A 26038-nucleotide genomic window follows, 5' to 3' on the forward strand; every position below is an offset into this window, starting at 1 on the left:
ATGGTGTCTGGAATGGTATGTTTTACTCGGGGATGTTTTGCTTAGGTATATTTTGTTCTGGTAGATTTTGTTTAGGAATATCTTTCTCAGGGTCACGTCCCTCTTCCTCTCATTTTCATTCTTGATATTCATAATTTTGAGACCTTGTTCTAAAAATGTCCGTGTCAAAGTCTTCAAGAAGTTTAACTCCTTTGCTTGTGAGCATGAGTAGGTATTTTTCCTTGTCATTTTCCATGAGTCTTTCCACAAGTGTTTGAAATGAAGTGCTCTCTTGACATTCCTTTAAGAAGTTCTTCATAAATTTTGGTGTCCTCTAGATTCAAATGCTCGAAAGGATTTGATAATCTTGAATTCATGCTGGATTCTAGTTGCATTTTTCTTTGTTTTCTTCATTGAGATCGAGTAACAATAGGCATCTAGTAGAATCTTTCTATCACAAAAAGGAACAAACTCTTCTTCAATGTTTTGTTTAGGGGTTGGTGGTTCAAATTGTGGTATGTTGTAAGTGATGCACTCGTCGAGAAAGAATGCTGGATTGATCTTTCCTCCATGATTTATTTCTTGGCTGAATGCTGACTTTTGACAAAATACTTGACTCCTCAATAGTTCCTTGTCAAATTCATTTGTTTTGTTTTGAATATATAATCGTATATGACGAAGGAATGTTCAATGAGATTTGAAGAGTTGACGATTGATGTATAAAAATTTATTTCTTTTGGAAAGTTTCGAAGAACTCGGTTGTTGTTTCTTCAACTTTGTGTTATGATAAATATTCTTTCTTCTCAGAATATGAGGATTAGTCATGCACAAGCGATCAATGGTTTCCTTTGATTTGTTTTGGATTTAGTTTAGCTTGTTTTACTTTATCAAAGTGAAGGTTTAGATGCCCCCTCATGACAAAGTGCATCAAATGATATGGAATACAAGCTTTCCCGATATGGAAACTCAATTTGACAACTCAAAGTTTTAAACAAGTGTGTTTTGGGATAAAAATTTGTTTGATTTTAAAGGACCTATTTGCCACTTGTGATGATGTTTCCTGATTTTGATAGGATAGATATGTTTATCTTGCGACTAGTTTCTGATTTCAGAGAACTTTGCTGGATGGAAATTTACTTTTAGAAATAGATTTTGATACTTTGTTTTTTGGTTTTTTGATTGATGAAGTTCAGGCTGATGAAGGGAAGCTTCTAAAATTGTTCTCAAAATTTTCAAAATTGACCTCTGTTTTGCCCCCTGTTTTTCTAGTTTTGACAACATGCAAAAATAGAGACGCAATGCGCTATGAAAACTTCTCTATGCGCTAGACAAAAGACTCTACACGCTACGCTGCCCCATGATACACACTAACTGGTTAATTTTGTTTAACTTTCATTCAAATTTGGTTTAAAAGGCCATGCGCTAATATGGGCCACCTATGTGCTAACAATTAAACCCTACGCGCTAAAGTTTGACTTCCACGCGCTAAGTTGATGCTTCAATGTGCTAAACTGTTTTTAAAATGCACTAACTGTCACTGTTTGTTTTTAGATTCTGGTGAAGCGCTACTATTAAGACTTGACACATAAAAAGAAGGTTTAATGTGCTGAAAGATGCTTCCTATGCACTAAGAAGTTGCTCTCATGTACGAAATTGCCCTGAAATATATTGACTTGGTTGTTTTCAGGAATTTTGAAATTTTGCCTTGAGTTTCTAGTATTGATAGATGATTTTCTGAAGTAACAAATGAAAGCACGGCACCAAAGAGACAACCATTTTTCTTAATCTAAACAATAAGTGTATGCTCTACAAGGATGTGTTCAAATCCTCAATGTTTTACCAAGTTTAGATACAACATGCATTTCAATCAAAATCTTTAATCAAGGGTCATAAGCAATATCATAGCCTGCTAGTCTTGATACTCTGTTAACTCAAACAGTCCTGTCACCCCTGAGGGGGCGTCCATTTTTTTGCCTTTTACCAGAAATTAGCCCAAAGTGAATTGCTTCACAATTGAGTAGTTATCTTGGGAGATATATGGTGAGCGAACTTGGGGGTGGATTCTTCCCCACCCTTGCACTATGATATTGTAAATGTCTGGTTACCGACTCGGCTCAAATTTTCTATGCTAAGGTTCGTAATCAAGCTCCTTGTTTGGCCGTCAGTAATAAACTATTAATGGTCCTAAAATTGAGCTCCTATCTGCAAGAAATTTGTTAGAACCCTACAAAATAACAAGTAAAATTGTTAGACAATCTATGGACTTCAACAAGTCTAATTTTTTTTACATTCGGTTATAGTTTTTGGTTTTGCCTCTTTCTGTGATGCACTACAGAACAAACTATATGCGCTACTGTATAGTCAAAATGCACTAAATGATCCACCAGATGTGCTAAGCTACTTTCCAAATGCGCTAAGTTGTTATTCTTCCATGCCAAGACCTACCGGAAAAAAAGGTTAACGAGGATGATGTGCTACAATATGAACTTTACACATTGGGAAATGAGTCCCACGCTCCAAATAGTGAGCTAGATGCACTAAAAGGTCTACCAGATGGGCTAAGGGATGTTCCCTATGCGTTGATTTCTATTTCCCGCGTACCTGTACAAGTGTTTATTTTTAAAAACTGATTTGATTAATGGGGTAGAGCCCCATAGTGGGCGCCAGAAATGTATGTGGGAAAAGCGGAGCGATGAAACTTAAAATGTGAAAAATGAAGCTCAAAGAGGCTTGTCCACACACCCACATGACTTCTTGGTGCAAGTTATGGAGTCGTGAAGAATAACTCAAATTCCCAAGGATGGTTCCATGGTTCTCTATCTCACAAGGTCCCTCAAGACAATGCCTTTGCTCTCAGATCACTGAGCAAAGTGGCTTAGGCATGACAAATGCAAGAACAAGGGATGTTTATGATTAATTTAGTTATGAAAATGCATCCTATCTATGCATGATTCTACAAATGTAATAAACTAGATAATAAGATGACAAGTTTAGTAGCAAAACTATCCTAACATGATATACTAGTTTATGAGTTAAGCTAATGATAAAGGAAATAGTCTAAAATGCTTATTAGATTAATTCCTATTACAAAGAGAAGCTAGATGTGTTAATAAAATTGAGCATAAATGAGATACTAAAAGCTTGCATGGATCTAAAATGGAGGAATGAGAGCTCTATTTATAGCAAAAATAGGGCAATGGATGGTCAGGATTGAAAGAGATAATCAAGGGTCAAGTTTAAAAGTTGTGAATCCATGTTTTCAATTTTCACCAATGAAATGGTGATAATTGTCAAAATAAGGCTGGTTGAGAGGAGAGGTAAGAAGCATTAAATGCTTGAGAAGACCTCATGGTTACCCTAGGAGGTAAGGGTTAAGGTTAGGTTAGGGTTATCCATTGGATAAAGCTTTTACCCAAGAGGTAAACTCTTGTTCAAAGGTTAAAGGAATAACCATGGTCAAAGCAATAAATGCTTGATGAGACCCTTGGGTTAGATGGAGGTTAAGTTAGTCACAAAGTCTCTAACCATGCCACTAAGGGTTAGTTAACCATTAATGGTTTGAAGACTTTGGGGATAAATTTGTAAGAGTCCTTCCAAATTTGGGGGTATTCAACAAGTTAGCTTTTTGAATGGATAAAGGCTTTAATGCCTTTTAAAGACTTTACTCCAAATTTGAGAAGTGACCTTCTCAAATTTAGGGAATTTAGGGATAATGGATGGGTTTGGGGCTAGTTGATTAGGATTAGATGGATTCTAGAAAAAATTAGGAATATGGTTTAGGATGCAAGTGGAGGATGTAGGAAAATGCAAGTGGGTGAGGGAAAATAGAATTAATTAAAATAAATTACTTTATTTCAATTTGGTTGCAATTTGGGAAATTGAATAAATTAGATTTATTCAATTTGGGGTAAACTATTAATTAAATGTAAATTTAATTAAAAAGTTAGAAGAAGGGATTTAATTAAATAAAATGATTTATTCAATTAAATGACATAAAGGACTTAAGTGAATTTAACTAAATAAATTGAATAATTTACTTAATTAAATAGGGGAATGTGGGTAATTTAGTTAAATTAGATTTAACTAAAATAGAGGAATGAACATAAAATATTCATTTAGGAATATGGTCATTTTTATATGTCTACATATATAAACATTAAATATCGTGCACATGAAACACTAAATATGATGTGGAAAAACCGAGAAGGAAAAAACCATAGAAAATGTTAGTTCTGGATATGAAAACATTTATTAGGGTGACACCAGTTAAGGTGGTTTTTACAAAGATGGATCACTGTCAGAATGCTCACTCTAGGTGGGCTCCCTACCTGACTAAAATCACTAGAAAAAGAAAGAAGGGCTCAGTACCGAGAAGAAGAATGAATGAATGAAAGAAATAATCCACCACTGAAGCACATAACTGCTTGTTGGAAGAGACCTTAGGATCACTACAATTGATACCAAACAACATCAATAGACAACCATAGGGATCATTTGAAACAAAACATAACCTTTCACAAATCAACAAGAGATAGATCTTATTTTCAATCCAAAATATTTTATATCTTTCTATCATATTTCTTATTACAATCATTCTTTATGTATACTAATCTTTAAAATAGAAATTTCAAGTCTTCTAGGAAGATAAAGAAACATAATTCAAAATAGGTCACCTTCGTAAGGTGGAAAGAAATGAGAAGTGAATCATACTGCGATGCAACAATACGTTATCCAAATGTTGCAATCATCGGAGAAAACGATAGAGCATTTGGGTCAACTAGACATGAAATGATCATATCCAAAACCACAACTCTAAAGTACACCAACACGTGCTAAATTAAAATAACAAAGATAAATATATGAATAACATAAATTTAAAATCTCATCAGCACAAATAGAAATATGGAGGAATGTGGAGTTCTACAACTCCTCAAAGAAAACATCATTAATGTAAATAATTCTAGAGCACAAATTTTTGACCTCCAAAACATGAGAGTAATACCTCAAGACAATATACAACAGTTGGATCAAATTATCATGAACACATTTGCAACATATCAACAACATCGTGCAAAACCAAACACTAAAATACACAATTAGTATGCTAACATCAATGACAACCATATTGACACACCAAACATCTTCACATTTGTAACAATATACCTGTTTGTTATTGATGGCAACATTCATCAATGACAAACTCAGACTTCAACTTTCAAATCTCTCCCCCTTAGAAAAATGACTATATTTTTTCCATTAACTCCAAAACTTCTCCAAAATTATCCCCTTTTGACATCAAAGACAAAAGTGAATAGTGATTTAGCTCAGAAATCACATAGCTTGCCCTTAGAGGAAGCCTCAAACATTAGCCCAGACTGAAATATACATGAAGTTCCCTAGACCAATGCATTGCAAAATGCACTTAGTTCAAACTAAGAATGGGTATGACCCTCAACATCTATTAGAGATACTCAAAATAATCTTTGCACAAATCCTTAGTAAAGATATTTGCAACTTTCTATTTTGTAGGAACTTATTCAAGTTTTAATTCATTGTCCAAAACCTTCTCCTTTAAGAAATGATACCAAATAAAAATATTCTTTTTTATGGAATGCAGTATTGGTTTCTTAGAGATATTGGTTACACTTGTATTATCAAATATGATTGAGATCATTTCATCAAACATCACACCAATATCCCTCAATTTCTTTTTCATCTAAAGTACTTTAGTGCAACATGAAGCAACTACAATATACTTAGATTATGCGGTTGATAAAGATACAAAATCCCACTTCTTATTTAACCATGCAACTGACCAAGAGTCGGGGAAAAATGCTCCACCACTAGTACTCTATTTTTCATAAACACTAACTTCCTAATCTGTATTAGTATAAGCTTTTAGAGTAAAGTTTGATCCTCATCCGAAATCTTTTGTTCTTTTCAAATATTTGAATATCCTCTTCACTGCCACAACATGAGATTCTTTCGATTCTTGCTGTAATCTAGATGCATGAAAAACAACATACATGATATCTATCTTGGCAGCAATCAAGTTTAACAATCCTCCAATCATAGATCTATACATGCTTTCATCAACTTTAGGAGATTTATCATCATTAGTCAACTTGCATCTGGTAGTCATAAGAGTACACAGTGGTTTGGAATTCTCCATTCCAAACTTCTTCAATAGTTCTCTAGCATTCTTTGACTAAGAAATGAAAATACCTTTACTGCTTTGATTTACTTGCAATCCAAGAAAGAAATTTAATTCACCTATCATAAACATTTCAAATTACTTTTTCTTTTCACTAGGAAACATTTTGAACATTTCATCATTACCTTCAAAGATAATATCATCTACATACATAAAAATAATTATGATCTTACTTGGTTCAACTTTAAAGTAAATATTGTTGTCAGATGAACTTTTTTTTAAAACTTGATTCAGTAGATACTTGTCTAACCTTCCATACCAAGCTCTAGGTGCTTTCTCCAACCCATATGACACCTTCTTCAATTTGCAAACAACATCTGGATCATCTAATAGCTTGAATCCTTCTGATTGTTCAATGTAAACTTCTTCTTTTAACTCTCCATTTAGAAATATTGACTTCACATCCATTTAATAGACTTTGAAATCCTTAAATTTTGTAAAATCCAAAAATGTCATGATAGCCTCCATTATAGAAAACATGAGCGTATGTCTCTTCAAAATCAATTATTTCAGCTTGTGTGTATCCTTTGCATACTAAATTTGCTTTGTTTCTTACTACATTACCATTTTCATCAAACTTTTTCTAGAACACCTATTTTATTCCAATAACATTCTTATTTGCTAGTCTAGGGACTAGTTTCCAAGTCTAGTTCTTCTTAGTTTGATCTAGCTCTTCCTTCGTCGCCTTCATCCAGTTCTGATTTTTACAAGCTTCTTCAACTATCTTTGATCCATCTTTAGATAGTAAACATAAAAGAAATTGTTCTTCAACAACTTAACTTCTTGTGATAACTCCTCTATTTTTGTCTCTTATTATTTGATTCTTATAAGAATGAACTTTTTTCACATACCTAGTTTCTAGAGAACCTTGAATTTCTTTATACATGTCTTCATCCCTATTCTTGTCTTCTTTTCTACTTCTAGACTCATCAGATTCATAACCTACTTGTATACTAGTTTATTTTGAAACGTTTTCATCAACCTTCACATTTGTACTTTCAACAATTTTATTCAACCTGTTTTTATAACATCTATAAGCTTTTCTCTTTGTAGAGTAACCAATAAATATACCTTCATCAGCTCTTCTATCAAACTTTCCAAGATTTCCTTCATCTCTTCTGATATAACATTTGCTTCTGAAAAAATTGAAATACCTTATTAAGGGAATCCTTCCAAGCCATAAGTCATATGATGTCTTCCCATACTTCTTCCTGAATAGAAATTTGTTAAGGGTATACACAGTAGTGTGTTCAACTTCTCTCCAGTAAACTTTTGATAGGTTTGCTTCTTTGATCATAGTTCTTGTTGCCTCTTGAATAATCTTATTAATTCTTTCCACTACTCCATTTTGATGAGGTGTCTTTAGAGAAGATAAATATCAAGTATCAAATACATAAAAATTAAATTGTCCTCCTCTATTAGATCTTAAACATTTAATCCTTATAACAACTTCATTCTCAACTCTAGCTTTGAATATATTAAACTTTTCAAATGCCTCTGAATTTTCTCTTAGAAATGCAACCCAAGTCATTCTAGAATGATCATCTATTAAGAGCATGAAATACCTCTCACCTTGTAAACTCCTTGTTTTGGTCAAACCACAAAGATTTGTGTGTACCAAATCTGATAATCCAGTAGAATATTGTTCTTTTCCTTTGAATGTTCCTTTTGTCTCCTTTCCCACTTGAAATTCTTCGCAAATATTGTTATCTAGTTTAGTTAGTCTTGGTAAATCTATTACAACTCTTGTCATACTAATATTTATCAAATTATCAAAGTTGATGTGATACATCCACCAGTGTCAAAGCCAACTTTAATTGATCTAATATAATAAGCAATTTCTAGTAGCATCTTCCTATTGATACAAGTTTCCACCTCTCTTTTTCCCCACAATAATACCAGTTCTAGATCTCTTTCGGATTTGACAACCACCATCCTCAAAATAAAGATTGTAACCATTTTCACACATCTATCCAACACTCAAGAGATTATGATGTAATCTTCTTACGTAGTAAATATTATCAGTGTTATGCTTTCCATCAAAAGTAATAGAACCAATTCAAACAATCTGGGTAGTTTGATCATCACCAAATCTAATAGAACTACCATCATACTTTTCAAGATTTACAAATTTACTTATGTCATTGTTCATATAATTTGAACATCCACTATCAATCAACCATTAATTTCTATATCTTCTAACATGCAATGTTGAAGTAACAGTCATAAAATCCTTAGAATTATTACTAGGTTTAGGTCCATCCCTCTCTACCAAGAATAAACAATCACCATCCTCATAATATGATTCATCATCTGAAATAACAACATCATCTCTAACATAGCAGGCTTTCTTATTGAACTTTCCTTCTTTTTTCTTAAATTATTTTTTTGATCCTCTTTCCGTACATCTAGATGCATAATGACCAATCTTTCCACACTTAAAAAATTTAAGAGGTAACATACCTTTATACTTGTTGGTTCCTCTCTTCATCTTTCTCACAAAGATTGCTTCTATTTCAACTAGGCTCTCATCATCTGAATCTTCATCTACTATCTTTGATGCTTTGAATATTGTCTCAGTTTTTTTTTTTTTTACAGAACTTCATCAGCTTGAATGTTGTTAAGGTGCCATAAATTTGTTCTCTAGTAAATTTTGATAGATCATAAATTTCTTCAATAGCTGAAATCTTATCATTGTAATATTCTGGTAAAGTCCTTATTATCTTCTCTATCACATCCTTATCATACAAGGTAGCAACAAGATATTTCATCTCATTCATGAAACTATCAACCTTCTAAAAATAGCATGTTATATCTTCACCTTCTTCCATTCTCAAATTCTCATATCTGCCTTTAGCATTCTAAATCTTATCTATCTTAACTATATCATTTCCGTCATAGATATTCTTCAATCTTTCCCAAACTTAATAAGCAATATCTAATGCAACAACTTTTGCCAATTCACTTTTAGATACGGCACTAAAGATAGAATACCTTTCTCACTCATTCTCTTTAGAGGCTTCAATCTCATCTAGTGTAGTAGGTCCATTTGCTGGCTACACATACTTGGTCTCAACAACTTTCCAAGTCTTTAACTCAGAGAAATTAGGTAACTTTGCATATTCACTCTCTAGAAACTATAGTCAAATCCTTCAAAAGTAGGAATAGTGAATTTATGTGTCATTGGATCTCATTGAGCGATTAGTATCACTTTCTAGGAATCAAAACTCTAATAATAATTGTTGAATATCCGAACAAACAAGATAGGGGTTAATCAGTTGTTTATTAAAATTTAGTTTTCTTTTCCGCAGAAACAAATTTGGTAAAGTAATATCTTATTAATTAACCAAGAGAAGATATAAACATGAAAGATCATACACATGAAACACCAGATATGATGTGGAAAACACAAGAAGGGAAAAACCACAGAAAATGTTAGTTCTTAATATGAAAACACTTGTTAGGGTGACACCGATTAAGGTGATTTTTAAAAAGATGGCTCACTGTCTGGCTCAAATCTCTTGGAAAAGAAAGAAGGGCTCACTACCCAGAAGAAGAAGAAAGAAAAAAATAATCCACAGCTAAAACACACAACTCGCTTGTAGTAAGAAACCTTAGGCTAACTGGCACCAATACCAAACAACATCAAGACACAACCATACTATTCATCTGCAACCAAACATAACCTAGCACAAATTAATAGGAGATGGATCTTCTTTTCAATTCAAACTCTTCTACATCTTTCTATTATATTTCTCATTACAATTATGTTTCATTTATACTGGTCTCTAAAATAGAATTTTCAAGTTTGCCAAGGAGATAAAAAAACAAAATTCAAAATAGGTCTTCACTAAGAATTCCCATGATGGAAAGGAATGATAAGTGAACCTTACAATGATGCAACAACACCTTATCCAAATGCCACAACCACTAGAGCAAAAGATAGAGCATCTGAGGTCAACCAAACCTAAAATGATCATATCCAAAACCATGCAACTCCAGAGTACACCAACATGTACCAAATTACAATAACAAAGATAAGTTCATGAATAACATAAATTTGAAATCTCATCAACAAAACTGGCAATGGAGAGGAATGTGGATCTTTGCAACTTCTGTCTAAAAACATCATTATTGCAAAGACTTCTGAAGCACAATATTGAGACCTCTAAAATATGAGTGTTATATCTCAAGGAAATATCCAACAATCATATCAACTTATCATGAACACATCTACAACATATAAACAATACGGAGAAAAACCAAACATTGAAACACATAATCAGTACATTGACATCAATGACAACCATACTGACACACCAAACATATTTGCATTTGCAACATTATCATTTGTCGATATTATTTCATTATTTCATACCAATCCATCTTCAATCACCTCTCTTTATCAATCTAATTAAGTAATTTTGTTAATTTATCCTCTTGGCATTAGGTCCTTCCTAGGGTCAAATAATTTAATTATTTGAGTCTCTTATACTAACACATCTTCTAAGATAAATAAATAATATTTATTTAATTATCCCTTTATATATCAATTAAATAAATCTATTTTCTTTAATTGCATAATTGATAAATATAAGGAACAAGTATATTAATTATATTTACTAAATTATCATATGTATCTTCTTCTACTTGCTAATTTTAGCTAACAGTAGAGATAATTAATAAATTTTATTTATCAATTTCACCATTTATCCTCTTCTTAAGTGGAGATAATTAATAAATTTTATATATTAATTTTACCATTTATCCTCTTCTAATGTGAAGATAATTAATAAATCTTATTTATTGATTTCACCATTTATCCTCTTCTCATGTGGAGATAATTAATAAATTTAATATATTATTTTAACTATTTAACCTCTTCTCATGTGGAGTAATTAATCAATTTTATGTATTAATTTCACCATTCAACCTCTTCTCATGTGGAATAATTAATGAATTTTATTTATTAGTTCTACCTTTTTCCCTCTTCCTCCAGATAATAATGAATTTTATTATACCTCCATTTATCCTCATCTTCATGATATGCTTGATCTCTCCATCTTTTTCCATTTTAGCTCATCTTATCCCTTTCTTTGAAATAACAACTTTGAGTTGTATTCAATTATGTTCGTTCAACTTCCTAAAAATTAATTAGATCCTAGCCATTAAATAGAATTTAAATTTTTATAAATTAAGGGCTCAGTCTTCATGTGAAACAATCGTGATTTATAGTATTCTCACTATCTTTCTGTCTAAATTGTCCTTAGTTTAATTCATATTTGTGCGCTTTACAATTTGAGAGTGATATATCCACATTAGAGAAGAAAGAAGAAACAATGAGGCTTCATCAAAGGAATGTGGAACTTATGGTTTGATTTGTCTTCAATTACACTTTGTTTCGATGGTCTTATTAGTTAGATTAAGTTAATTTTCATGATTTTATGAGCTTTGTGATTCACTTTTGATCATGTTTATCTTTCATCCTAATTTCCTAGTCGATAATACTCTTTTGATTATAAGAATACTTGTTTTTGACTTTAATAACCATTTTTTCCAACATTTTTATAATGTTTGTTTATGGATTTTAGAATACGATTTGGTATGTCTTTATTTTTATTTCTTGTATGTTTATGTATAGGCCTTATTTTAAGTTCTAGGATCTTATGATAATAATGAAAATCTAAGCCAATTGAATCATAGAGTGTCGTAGATGCATCGCATGATGTCTCAAATGCATCATAAAATTCAGCTCAAATGCATCCCATAATAGCTTAGAGGAATCATAAGATGTCTCAAATGTGTGACAAAATGGCTTAAATTTGTCTGTGTTAGATGTATCATAGGATATCTCATTAATAAATTAAATAAGATTTCTTAAATACAATATTCTAACTATTAGTACTTTTTGTCTCTAAGGTAGTTTTTTATTTTATGTGAATGTTTGATGTTTTAGATATTGCAAGAAGAATCTAAATACAAATAGAAAAACAATGGCTATTTGACTCTTGACTTTAGGGTAGTAAGGCTAACGACCAAAAAGGGTCAATACATTCATTGGTATATAATTTTTCTTAGATAGTTGTGATGAAGGACAACCTAATTATTGAAGTCGGTGTATTTCCATAGTGTACTCCTAAGCAATAAAATAATGTAGGATTGTACATGCATGCTCCATTCTCAAGAGGCTGTGGCTAGGATCCAGAGGTACAAGTTCTCACCATTCCTCTTACCCAATGGTTTGAGAACCTTTTAACTAAGGGATGTTGAATGGTTGAATGAACCAAAATACTTAGAGGGTGGGTGAATTAGTATTCCCACACTTTTGAAACTTTTATTGTTAAATTAACCTTATTAATCAATCTCATCAACATGAATAAACAAATGCATAATAAGTAAACAACATAACCATAAATTGAACACTTAATTTTTATACGTGGAAAAATCAAATAGGAAAAACCATAGAGAAGGTTAACTCTCAAGATAATATAACTAGTTATATGGTGCTTACAAAAAGGATGGCTCACTGTTGAACGGTTCACTGTGAGATTACAAAGCTGCTCATTGCCAAAATGCTCACTACAATAGAACTAAATGAAATAAGGAAAGTTGCATCTCCAAATGCATGAAGTTAGTTCTAAGATAAGCTCAAATATCAACTCATAGAAACTCACAACAAACCTAGTAAAGGGTCTTCCCAAACTATCCATAACTTCTTGTAACAAATTCATTAAGGGATTATTGCAACACTATGACTACACTTTGCTAATCCAATTGCTTGTAACAAATCTTGTAAGGGATTACTGCAACACTGTGACTACACTATGATAATCCAACTTCTTGCAATAGATCTCGTAAGGGATTACTACAACATTGTGACTCTTCTACACACACCTACACTCATATATCATATTCCACTATTTGCACTATATACTGCTCTCATACTACTACTGCTCTCTAGTCCATAACTTTGTTACTCACATACTTCATACTCTATTATCTATAATAGAGACACACTTTGTTTCTCATCCTATTACTCATCCACACACAAACAAACACACATACTAGTAATCATATAAAATGAATGATATGTCCACCAAGCACAAATGATTTACACAATAATATATTTCTTGGATCAACACGTCACCAAACAAAAAGAATAACCAAGTTGGCCTTCATTGATATTCTACACACTTCATTCACACACTTTATTTATTGAATAATATACCTTAATTACCTAAACAATACAAGGGTATACTAGACCCATGCATACACATCCATAAGCATAAATTCCAAGCACAACAAAATTCTAACCTCATGATACAGATGCTATAGATTTCGTAACATAGTACCATAAATCATAATGCAATATAACTATACAAATAACAATACAATAGACACAACTGATACTGAAACTGGTTACAAACCATGATAAGCAAAACGTAAGATTCTGGAGAAGAGGATCTTTAGGAAAAAACTCTAGTGGATCATACATACTTTAGTTGCTCAATGTCACTGCTCTTCTTACTGCATACATTATATGTTCATTACCACTACTCTGCTCAATATGCTACATCTAGTCAAATTGGATCACCAAGTTTGACATCAATGACAACAATGACAATAGTCACACAAATCAGAAAAGGGATTTCGACATTAATTAGGATGATATATTTTGGGTAACAATAGGCATAATACTATACCTTGTACCACAGCATAGGAATTACTAATGGCTCTTGAGATTCTACAATAAAGGTTCATAGTGAGGCATACCCTATGAACATAGATCCTTCTCCAAGCATGATACCTATGTTCAAGAGAATTTATCTTCACCTTGTGTCTAAAATAACTAAAGGCCCCAAGGATGCACAAAACATAATGTGACTAGATTGACGTACAAGAAATTTTTTTATGCCATCTTTATATAGCATGCTAGAAAATCTATTTGAGGTTAAAGAAAATGGTAATGAAATCCCAATCGGGCCTCTCTACTAAAAAATGAACAAGAATGTTGATGTTTCTTTTGTGCCCAAATTTGCATGAGCACATGAGGGGAGAGGATGCACACACAACACCGTTGGGAAAATAGAAAGCGTACAAGAACAGAAGATACAACAAAAAGGGTTCTTTCCCTTAGAAAATTGAATTGTTATATAAGATAGAAATTGAAGTAACATAATCCTTCGAAAAAAATTGTTGGTAATCTAAAGATCAAGGTCTCCTCTCAATGATTTCCAAGTAGTCGCATATATTATATCATTTGCCAAACCCAAAATAAGATTTGATAAAAAAGGATAATGTCAAAATCATATAACACATCCTATAAATGAATTTCATATTATTTTCTCATATACTTAAAAAAAATCCATTTAAAGATGATTTCATAATAAAATTCTATGAGAAATTGAAGATTTGAAAAGAAGAAGTGACTTTGAATGAATTGAATAAATTTTTGATGAAAGATATAGAAAAATGAATTATCCCGCAACATAAGTCATCAAACTACCTTTGCAATATATAACCATGACAACCATCTTCACCTTCAAAGAATAAACCCCCACCTCATTAGGGGAAGAAGAGAAAGGATCCATCTGAAGGAGAAGCCAAGCCATATGCAGCCCAACTCTAGAGCAGCTGCTGCCCAACAACAAAGCCTCGGAACAAGAGCAACCATCTCTTCCCACAAAGGATGTCTCCACCTCAATAGGAGACTCTTCCAATTTGACAACCACAAAGAACAAGGATGTCAAAATTTCATCCAAACCCTAGACTTCTCCACCAAAATCCAATCCACATCTATAGGAAGGGACACCAACTCCGTAGGAGTAGAAGAGGGAAAAGCCAAGGCGAAGACAGTAGCAGAGGGAAAAGCCAAGGGAAAGACAACTGAAGCCCACATAGAAAACGTGCTAACCATAAATCTCAAGGTTACCAAGAGATAAACATGGCAAAACAGTAGATTAAAATCACACCAAAAATGTGGGATAGAGGAAGGTAATCGAAATGCCACAATACCTTTTGACCCATTGTCATCAATCTCAAGCTATAGAGCTAGAAAACAAGCCACTCCACACCCCCGTATTGGGAGGTAGCATCTATAGAGGACCCTCCATCCACCAACAGATCAATAGAGCCTTCTTCCTAAATGACCAAGCGAGATGGGTCGTCTTCATCTCCTTCTAAATCCTCCTCGTCCTTTGCAAATTCAGAAACCCTAGCGCCTGCACGACACCCACTACCACCCTTTCACTCCATTGAAATATTTAGAGGATTGATGTTAGGTTATTAATATTAAAATTATTTTAATTAAATTAAAATAATAATTAGTAAAAATATTGTTTGTAGTTGTGGACAATTTTGAGTGACTAGAGATCCCCTTATTAACCCCATTATCATAAACCCCCCTTGTATGCATATTTCTATTTATACGAATATTATGATAATATTTTACTGGCCAAAATTTCATAATTTCTCATTAATGCAATCGGCTCTCACATTTTAATTAACCAACTCCTTTTCATTAAAGGCATCAAATCATCCACCAATCCAAGAAAATCATTTGCCAGCTAATAATACACTCTTGTTTTCTAATTACTACATAGCATTTGCATGCAATTATCACATAGCTTATCCTTGATGTTAAAATAGTGCGACTCAAGTCATTCTTAAACCCCTTACTCCAAAGTATATGCACATTTACCATAGAGATTTTGTGTGTCAATAGACAATCCATGTTGTTAAGCATTGAGTATAAGACTTTCATCAATGCTCAAACTTTGTGTTATACACTACCACCATACCACCTACAATTGTCATTTATGCACCACAACTCAAATAGTTTGGTTTCTCTAGATTTTCTTCATCCCTGGATGCTTCCATCATCTTGCACTAATCTTAGAATTTGGGTAAAAGTCAAAAGATAAACACAAATATTTATAATTTTTTAATGATCTACTTAAAGCTTATAGAATTTAAGAAACCAATTTAACCTTTTTAAATTTTCAAACAACTTAGAAAAAAAATCTCTTGATGAATTCAAATGGTGAAGAATTAGAAGAATAGACTATTATCATTAAGAGCATGAAGTCAAGAAACTTGTGCAATCAACTGCACACATCTTTCACCTAATAATCCCCAATTTGAGGTAAAGGTAGGAAAAGAAGACACAAGAAATAATCAACATGTATAAAAATTTCATTTCTTTATTTTTTGAAAGAATCAATAACACAAGAGATATAGAAAGAGGAAGTAACAAACATAGAGAGGGAGAGATAAGAGAGAGATAAGGATATAAAGCAGGAGTTATATAGAGATATGCCAAGTTAAATTAAATGTATTACATTAATTAAAAGAAAAAGGCAAAATATAATTGTTATACAATAATTTAAAGTTTTTAAGAAGATAAATAATTTTAAATTAAATTATTATAATAAATTTTAATTAGTATTTGTAATATCACAAAAGATAAATAATTAAAAATAAATTTCAAGATTGAATATTAATTAAAAATTAAAATAGAATTCAAATATTAATAAAAAGTGTACAATTACAAACAACATTAACATTAAAATTATTTAAATTAGATCTTATATTTTGTATTATGTTATTAACTTAATGATTATTTTGGCATTCATAATACATACTTATAAAAAAGATAAGTATTGGATTAAGTAGTATTTGATTTAAAATTATTAATCAAATCACAACAATTTTTTTAAAGTTTACAATTAATTTTAAAATTATAATGGATCATAAATTTTAAAATTTATAAAATATTTATTATCTAATATAATTAAATTAAACAAAATTAAATTTTAAAATAAATCAACAATGATTAATTTTAATTTTAGGTTATGATAAAACAAAAATCTAGATTGAAAAGAAAGTTTCTATTCTATTTTATTCATTTTTCCAAGCAAGTCATCAAATATCAAATAGAAATATATTAAATCACTTTTAACAAGTTGAACCCTAACCATAATACTAAAGTAAATTAATTTGATCCAAATTAAATAGTAAGCCAAATTTTACTCAAATTGAACTATTAAATTTATAAAATCCTAACATAACATGAATCCTAATTCTTATTGAACCCTAGCCCAAATTGAACCATAATCCTAACTATAATTCCTATATGTAATCTTATTGAACCCTAACTATAATTCCTTTATGTAATCTTATTGAACCCTATGCCTAAACTAAATTTTATCATAACCTCAAAAATAAAATAAAAATTAAACCAAATGAATTCACAATGTTAAACAACAAAATTGAACAATAAACAAAACCAAGTTAAACCTAGCCCTAAGAATAAAGTAAATTAATATATTACCATGAACAAAATTAAATAGTAAGCCGAATTATACTTAAACCTTAACCTTGACTCTAAACCATATTGATCCCTACACCTAAACCTAAATAAACATTTAACAGAAATGAATCCTAACCATAAAGCTAAATTAAACTCAACACTTACCCTAAAGTTAATTGAACATTATAATAAAACTAAACTCCAAGCTTAATTTCATTAGGTTTTTTGAGTTGAATTTAGACATTAATTGAGCTACCCTAAACATAATTGAATATTATAATAAAAACTAACTCCAAGCCTAGTTTCATTAGATTTTTTTAGTTGAATTTAAACATTAATTTACACTTTCGTTCAACTATAATTAGAGCTAAAATAAGGGCAAATTTGATTATGATTACTATTGCATTAACATTAAAATTAGGATTATACTTTAATAATGGCTAAATTTCAATTGAACAATAAACCAAATAAAACACTAACCCTAAATCAAATCATATGCTAATCTAAACACTATACCTAATCTAACCCTAACCCTAAACCAAATTAGGTCCTAACTCTAACACCAAACAAAATCAAATTATACACCTTACACTAAATTAGAGGTTAATATTTTAATCCCAACCCAACCTATAATTATATATCTAATATTATTTCACCCATGATTAGACCCTAATTGAATCCTAATTAAACTATCCATAATCCTAAGTTAAAAATAATTATAACTAAACCCTAACTATAATTGTAATTAAACCTTAACCCTAACCCTAATTTTAATTGAAAAATGAAATTCTCTCGGCTTTCTTTATATATATAATTTAACATATATATAATCTAGTTTAAATTTATGGTAAAATGAATTTGTGGACCAACTTTACTTAAAAAGAAAGCTTACGCATGAAAAATAGTTAAAAATAGCTGGCACAAATGGGGCACTTTCAATTTTATTTTACCCATCTTCATTTTTCAATGAAATATTTTTATTAGATCTTAAAAGTAACAAATCATGTGATTCAATACAAAACACTTAATACTTTTTTTCATTTCACCAAATTTCTTCATCCCTAAATGCCTCCATCACTTTTTATTAATCTATACAATGAAAAAAATCAAAAGAGAAACACATATCTTTATAATTTTCAATGATCTACTTAAAAGTTTATAGAATTTAAGAACATTTAAATCTTTTTAAATCTTCAAACCAATTAGAAAAAAAAATTGATTAGAAATTCAAATGGTGAAGTATTCGAAGATTAAACTATTAATATTGAGAGAGGGGAGTCAAGAAGCTTGTGCAATCAACTTGTATGGAGAAGCACACATCCCTCACCTAATAATCTCTGTTTTGAGAGGAAGGTAGGAAAAGAGGAAAGAAGAAATAATCAAGAATTTTGAAAAAATTAAAAATTAGCTATTGTTTGTCGTTTATTTGTTTGAATGTGTTTCTTTGGGAATGGGAGGTCAAAATAAGGACTTGCTAAGCAATAGGCATGCATTAATTGATTTGATTTAAATTTAAGTTAAAATGAATTTGTGGACCAACTTCTATTAAAAAAAAATAGGATGAAAAACAGTTAAAAAATTGTTGGTGCCACTTTAGCACATTCAATTTTATTTACCCATCTTCATTTTTGAATCAAATATATCTATTATATCTAAAGGGTAACAAAACATATGATTTGGTACACAAGTATCAAGAGATTTTGAGAAACACCAAATTAAAATGCGTAACTACTAAGTGGTTTACTAAGACTCCATCTGAGCTCATTTTGAGATGCATGGCTGCTGATCCTAGGACTCCCTCTGATTCATCTTGTTGCACAGATGAGTGGTGTTATACATTGTGTGGTTTCTTTTGTGTGTTAGGATCTTTGTTCTTGTTCAGCGAGTTGGGTTTGAAGCAATCAGCTTTTGCTTTGTTTTGTGATAACAACAGTGCAATTTTTATGACTAAACATCAAACATCTCAACCGAGGTCAAAACATGTTGATATTCGCAGTCATTATGTTCGCCTTATGGTTGAAGAAGGCAAGTTTCATGTAGACAAGATTCATACCGATCTGAATATTCAGCTGATGTACGATTTCTGCCCAGCTTCTCTCAGCCTTTCCAATAATTGATAGCAGAATTAAGTGGGGGAATTCCTTCCCTGTTTGCCGCCAAAACTCTTACCTATTCATATTCTAAGCTCTATAAGAGCTGATTGTAATTCATTTTCTAAAGTTGATTGCCAAAGCTGATTGCAGCTGTGTAGATGTAAACCAGATTGGTGAATAATATAGTGATTCCCCTGCTTCAAGTGTGGATGTAGGCAATTGCCGAACCACGATAAATCTGTGTGTTCTTGTTGTTTGTGTTGTGTATATTTAATTGTGTTTATCTGCTGTTTTCAATTTGATTTCTTCATCCTAACATAAGTACTATACCACTTTGATTATTTATTTCGTAGTCAATGCGTCTTTACCTAGACATCGATTGAAATGAATGTTTGTACAAATTCGATGTTGTATTGCAGATTGAAGCATCAATAACCAAATACCTAGACATCAATAACCAGGAAGCTGAACAACAGGTGCCTTTGTATGACCTGCCCTCCAAAATTCTTTGCCTGGTGCAGGTAAATTAATATCAATTCTTTCGTGCTTATGTCGGTTGATTGACCTCATTTTGCATGGTTCAAGGCTATGGAGCTTAGCTTCCCATTCTTTGTCATTCTATTTAGCTTATGAAATTCATTACAAGTTGAACAAGATACCGATGAAGTGTTTGCTCATATTACTTTGGTTCCCGATACAGAGGTATGCTCTACAATCCTTCTTATATCTCAGACCTAAATTCACAGGAGGATGAGTGCTCATATTGTTCCATTCACAGCAGGATGACTGCTCCACCGATATGGATCCTCCGCGTCCACCCCTTCCAAGACCACCTGCGCATTCCTTTCGTAAGACTCACAGTTTCTGAGACAAGTCCACGTGGATTTTTATCTGTTCCCAAGAGACAGGCTGATCGATGCCTCGCACCTCTGGTTAGTTTTCCAAGTACACAATAGTATAAGTATTTATATTTAATTTTATATTACCTTGGGAGCTTTTTGAAGATAGTATTGATTATATTATATTCATTTATGTAATAAAAATTTTCTGCGCCGTTTTTTATAGGACAAGAGTCAACAACCTCAAGAATTAGTTGCCAAAGATCTACATGGAAATGACTGGCGTTTTCGGCATATATATCGTGGTGGGTTGCTTGTCATATTCTCTCGTAGCTTTTATTAAACTAGATTTCAAATTTAGGAAGACATGTTCAATTTTTCCGTCCAAAGTCTTATTCAATATAACCCATATAATGAAAAGATGGATGCATCTGTTTTCAGGCAATCATATTCTAGGATATGTTGTTGGTTTTCTTAGATAAACCCCAGGATCTGGATTTGGGTGTGTTTTATTCTTGGTCTGTCATGTTCCTGTCCTCGGCTGAAGGCAGCATGGTTTTCAGCCTAGATTCGAACCCTCTGTGAACTGCCCTTTTAGAAAAGCAATTCTCTGATTTTGTTTTTGTGATCACATTCCATGAAAGAATAAATAATTTTCCAAATGATATTTCTTCATTAATGGCGGAACACTTGCAGCAATGACATCATTATAATTAGGAAGCCGAGAAGAATGTGGCATTCTCTACGTTGTCAACTGCTGGATACACCTCCTATGCTTCCGCCATAGCCAGATAAACAGAGAAGCTGGGGGTTTTACGGCTTAAAAGATAATTTAGGTTTTAACTTGGAAAATGTTATAATTGTACAGCTTAGGTGGTTTTAGGTTTTGACTTTTAAATTAAGAATATTTACTAGAAATATTATTTATAGTTGTTTTGTTTATTATCTATATAATGTTATGTGGACTAGTTTCCATTTTTAGACTTATTTTTATGTGTGTTTTTCCCAATACTTGCTAATCAATAACAGTCTACTTCTATTTTGATCTTTAAATTGGATGACATTTATATGCAATGACTTCAACAGAAACAATTTTTTTTGTCTACTGAAACCAGCTGGTTCAGACATTGTTTCCAGTTTATATAGTGAAATATTGGAGTCCTGCTTTAGACTGTAAATCATTTCTCATTAATATCATTGAGTTTTTGAGTGTTTTAATTTAGTGAATTAAGAATATGTGAAAGAAGCTTTAGTGATTAATCAATGCTAAGGAGTTTTTTTGGAAAGAAAATTGTTTTAATTACTAAAACATTTTAATTTTGTTTGGTTGCAAAACATAGATGAGAAAAGGAGGCATTTGCTGACAGTTGGGTGGAGAGTCTTTGTTAACTCCAAAAGGCTTGTAGCAGGAGATGCGTTCATCTTTCTCAGGTTTCTAGGCTTGGCCATAGTCATCTGTATGGAGCTTTCGTAAAATATTATATTTTGTGTATTCTTGTCATTTATATAAGATGTTTTTGGCTTCAGGGATGAAAATGGCGAATTACGTGTAGGGGTCAGGATGCCATCTGTCAGCAAAGTAACATTCCATCCTCAATTATATCCAGTCGCAGAATGCAGATTGCTGTCCTTGCAGCTGCGTCACATGCCATTTCAAGGACGACTAATTTTAGTGTCTACTACAAGCCAAGGTGAAAACTGATGATATTTCCTGCTAGGATCTTACCACTCGATTTTTTTTCTGAAAAAATCAAAAGGACGCTGAGTAACTTTTAATATCCATGAAATTATACTGTATATATATTCAAATATACACCAATCTAATCCAGAAGCATCCAGGTAACCTGTCAAATTGTACGAACGTACAAAGCCCTGATAGATTTATGATTTGGGATGGGATGCATTTTAGTACTTTACAAAGATATCCATATTAAATACACATGGTTGCAGTAAGTACTAGGCACACGCCTGTCCTTTAGGTTATGAGATAGTTGCATGGTTGTTTAAACAAAATTTTATGAGTTTATGGGGTTCCCAAAGTAGTAGTACGTTGTACTATCACAAAATAGAGAAATGGGCACCAATTTGTTTCTTATTTCCATTTTATGAGTATTTTTCTTATAAGACATGCTTAAGTGTTGGACAGCTGCACTCCTCGTTTTCCCAGGAGCTTCCTATATTTTCTAGATTACATTGTTAAAGGAACAGTATGTTACTTGAATCTGCTTATATCATTTGCCTGTTTTAAATTTTTATTTCATCCTTTCTGATGTATGGATTTGTACATATTATGCAGAACCAACCCGTCAGAATTCATTATTCCTTATGACCAATACATGGAGGCCACGAACAGTATGGAGGCCATGAACAGTAATTTCTCAGTTGGCACGAGATTCAGGATGAGAATTGAGGGAGAAGCAGCCCCGGAGCAACGGTCTTCATATTCATCACTTTTAACTTTAAAATGGATGGATTATGATTTAATAGATAGCAAAGCATTCAATAATCGTTCTATGTTGGATTAGGATACAGTGAATTTTGAAATATGCCCAGCGCTGTAAGTTTATAAAATAGATATGTGATGTTCATTGTACTGTATTAGAGATTAGTAACTAGCAGTTGTTTGATGGCTATACACATAAGATAAATGCAATTGCATAGTAACAGGAATTTCCTTTCAAAGATGATGTATTTGTTACAGTGTGGTATGCCTGATATGTGTTTCCGTTGGACAGATTTACTGGTACTATCATTGAAATAGGTGATTCTGATCCCCTGAGGTGGCCGGGTTCAAAGTGGAGATGCCTCAAGGTATTTATGGAACAGAAGAAAGTCTTTCTTCAGTTTTAATTATCATCATCATATAATCAATACAGAACTGTGCATCTTCTTGCTTATAATCACTCTTCTAATTTTGTGAACTTCAGGTACAATGGGACGCAACATCAGCTGTTCCACGACCAGAGAAGGTCTCATCATGGAAAATAGAACCTGCCTTGACCCTGTCAGAAATTAATCCTCTGCCCCGAAAGCCAACAACAAGAGGTCCCGGCCAAAGATACTGTCTCCAGAACAAGATTTGTCAGTTCTCGGTAAGTAGTATACTTTTAATCACACATAACCAAAGAATCGTTATTAAAGTGACATTGTTGCTTTTTTTTCTCAAAAGTTCTTCTTTTGTCTGATTTTCGTCTCAGATAAGGCATTAGTTAATTTTACACAGTTGCAAAGATTTAATACAATGGTCTTGCAAGGTCAACAAGTCATGAGCTCGGGAGGATCTTTGGGTGAAAATAACATTGACAGTGTTCCGGGGACAGTTGTGTGGTGGCCAAAACTAGATGATGTCAAAACAAAAGGTGTATTCTCTCAAGGAAGATTGGTTTCTGTAAATTGGATCCCACTGCAAGGGCGTGACTCCACATATGGAAACTCGTTTCCCAGTTCTCAGGGCTTTAGTGAAATGCAAGAACTTCGTGGATCATATACTAATCGTATTGTGGAAGATCCACAACAAATGAAGCTTTCCAGAAAACCATTCCAGGAAATGAATGAGTCTAATCAGAAACAATATCTAACATCAGTGGCGCCATCTCCCAAAACCAGTGGACATATGAATTGGAATGGCTTCAATGGGTACCCACATTTGTCAAACTTGAGAATGGAAGCATCGGGAAAATGGAAAATGCATATGATGCCATGCCATTCAGAAGTTTCAGGGGCACATGGTGGTGTGGACATAAATTTAATGAGAAACATGCAAGCTAATAAACAGGGAACAACAGAGCATCAGCCTGGTTTTCCTTCACGGGAAGCTTCTAAGGATAAGAGAGTTGATGTCGTTTCAGGCCGTGCAGACAATAATCGCAAATTATCTGGTCGTCATATGATTGACTTTTTCTCAAGCAGTGAGCCAAATCCGTCAAAAAATATAGTTTCTGTCAACGAGAAAGACCTACAAGTTTCTGCTCATACCCCAAAAGAATTTCTTTCACAATTCTCCGAGGTTGACCAACAATTGGAGCCAACAAGGTTGATCAAGTCTGATACATCTGCTATGAGCTGTGAGCAAGAAACATCATCTTGGAGACCACTACAAGAAATACAATGCAGAGCTCAGAAAAGGAGCTGTACTATGTAGTAATCATTTACATTTCTGTACGACAGAGATTAGAATTTTGTAAATTTAATATATTGTTGGAAAGATTCTGACAGTTCAGAACCATATTTTTCATCACAATGAAGGTACATAAGCAGGGTAGTGATCTTGGGCGACTTCTGGATCTTACAAAATTTGTAGGATACAAAGAGCTCTTCCATGACCTTGAGGTGATGTTCAATTTTGAAGGACAACTGGAGGATCCAAACAAAGGCTGGCAAGTTGTCTACACAGATGATGAGGGAGATATGATGCTTGTAGGAGATGATCCGTGGCAGTAAGTATCAATGTCCAATATTCCACCCAAAAAAAATAGCTTGCTTCTCAATGGGTGATTCTGTTATAACGTGTCTATGTTGTAATTATTTTCTATGAACTCTTTTTTTTTTTAAATCAGGGAGTTTTGCAGCATTGTACGTAAGATTTATATATATAAACGAGACGAGGTTGAGAAAATGACTCCCGGTGGCCCTAATTTGGAGTTCAGGAGAGAGTGTGAAGAACAACCAATCACAAGCGAAATCTCTACTCTTGCAGCCACTGATGCTCACGTCGAGTCTCATCACATGTGAATTTCATGCTGTAGCCAAACGAATCTATTTTTAGAGCCGTTCATAGTTCTACTCTTAGTTCCGTAATTTTCAAATAGTTCATAGCATTGTTTAACTGCCAGTACTAATGCTGGCCGAATAATCCAAAGAGCAAGCAGAGTTTTGATTAGCCTATATTTAGCTTGCAAGAGTAGTAAACTTTCTTAGAAATTTTGCAAAATTTCTACTCCAGCAAATAAAGCATGATGTGCATGCTCCAGTAGCTACGATTTGTTTTTGATAGCAAACTGCTGTTTTCTCTTAGTCTTCGATTGTTTGCTGAGATGGAAGGATGTGTTCAGCTTCTCTGTTTTTTTGTTAAAGATTCAATAAAATTATATTGAGACTTGCGTCATTGAGTTTTACGTTGAATGCTTCTTTTTCACGAATGTTTCGGTTGGTACATCCAAGTTTTCTTATTTTATTTATTGTTTATTATTTGCCGTTACAATGCTTGATTGATTAGATAATGAAGGAATTGGATCTGGTTAAATTTTACAATAGGTATCAAAGTCCGTATTTCTTTTAGGTTAAAAATTTAGTAGTCCGAATTTTGTCAAAAAATTTATTATGTTGAATTCTTAACTCCTTGACCATCTGAGAATTTGATGGAAATGAGTATGACTATTGGTGCATTAAGAAAGATATATTTTTTTAAACAGATAGATTTGTGCAAGATTGTTGAATCAGGTTATGTAGAGTCAATTGATTAGAATACCCTCACAACCAATGATTAAACAGCCATGAAGAAGAATGTTCAAGCCTTGTTTAAGATTCAAATAGCTATTGATAAGAGCTTATTTTAAAGAATTACAAATGCAAAGACAATTGAAGGTCTATCTAGAAGACTCTA

The 26038-nt window shown here is 32.5% G+C and overlaps 1 pseudogene; it reads left to right on the top strand.

Moving 5' to 3' along the window:
• LOC131036528 (auxin response factor 24-like) lies at nucleotides 1-25167 on the top strand (annotated as a pseudogene).
• The last annotated feature ends 871 nt before the right edge of the window (nucleotides 25168-26038 follow it).

This window comes from Cryptomeria japonica, unplaced genomic scaffold, assembly GCF_030272615.1.
Source record: "Cryptomeria japonica unplaced genomic scaffold, Sugi_1.0 HiC_scaffold_417, whole genome shotgun sequence".
Taxonomy (NCBI): Eukaryota; Viridiplantae; Streptophyta; class Pinopsida; order Cupressales; family Cupressaceae; genus Cryptomeria; species Cryptomeria japonica.